Source organism: Saccopteryx leptura, unplaced genomic scaffold (assembly GCF_036850995.1).
Source record: "Saccopteryx leptura isolate mSacLep1 unplaced genomic scaffold, mSacLep1_pri_phased_curated manual_scaffold_16, whole genome shotgun sequence".
Classification (NCBI taxonomy): Eukaryota; Metazoa; Chordata; class Mammalia; order Chiroptera; family Emballonuridae; genus Saccopteryx; species Saccopteryx leptura.
Window position 1 is genome coordinate 3,121,796 of NW_027095698.1, and position 1,159 is coordinate 3,122,954.

The window sequence follows — 1,159 nt, forward strand, 5'->3', positions numbered from 1 at the left end:
AGAGAAGAGAGAGAAAGACAGAGAGACAGAGCGAGAGAAGAGAGAAGGGTGGAGAAGCAGAGGGTCACTTCTCCTGTGTGCCCTGACTGGGAATTGAACTGGGATATCCACATGCTGGGCCGATGCTCTACCACTAAGACAAAGAGCCAGGGCATAAAACTACTATATTTAAAATAGACTCTCTAACTGTTGGGCAGATAAAATATATTATGCTCACTTTGTTAAAGATGGCACTGCCCAAGTGGAAGCCTGTCACCCAGGTGATTATATTAGTTGCCCTTTTTGCTTGGGATGAGTGTGATTATGTTAATATGTATTGGGGGAGGGCTTTTGCGATGAAAGGTTTTATAAGGGAAGAGAGATCACATTGTTCCAGGGGAAGAGTGATTATGTTCTAGGAAGAACCCAGGAGAGGAGAGCAGAGAAAGGCCATGTGGGGGGTGCCAGGTCTAGAAGCAGCCGAGAAGGTGGAGTGCTGAGAGAGAAGCCAGTCTGTGCAGAGTTTGTGTAGAGAGAAGGAGATAGGGAACAGTGGTGAATAAGGCTGGTGAGCTAGAAACCTTTGATTCTAGAAAACTTGGATAAGCCAGTGGCTTTGGGAGCCCTGAATGGAAAGGGAACTGTTTTCCCACTGTGTGTATTTCTTCTCTGCTGGGTGCAAGCTAGGATTAAAGCTAATGGCCCACCAGTTCATGGCTTCATTGTTTCATTACCATCTGTCCGAATCAAACCTGAACCTGCATGGGCCCGGCGGCTGAGGTGGTGACCGTGGCTACTGGCTTTACACTAACTTTGTAATTTTCTAGCACCTTTTATATAAGAATTCAAGGTTTCACAAGCATGATGGTACATTGATAGTGACATTTCCTAAGTGAGAGAAGCAGTTGAGTCGAGTGACTTATGCCAAATTCCCCATGAATCAGAGGTGGACTGTTCCATTGAGTCATTAGCTGTCAGTCATAAAGTAATTTTCACAAGAATTACTTCAACATAAACCGTCTGAAATCATAGTAAGGAAATAAAGGAGACATTTTCTTATTTGTTTTCAACATTAGGTTATTTAAGATGAAATTTGGAAGAGTTCAAATATCAAAATATGCTCCTAAACTGAATATAAAAAGATGTTTCTCACCTTCTAAACAATTTTATATGATATCTT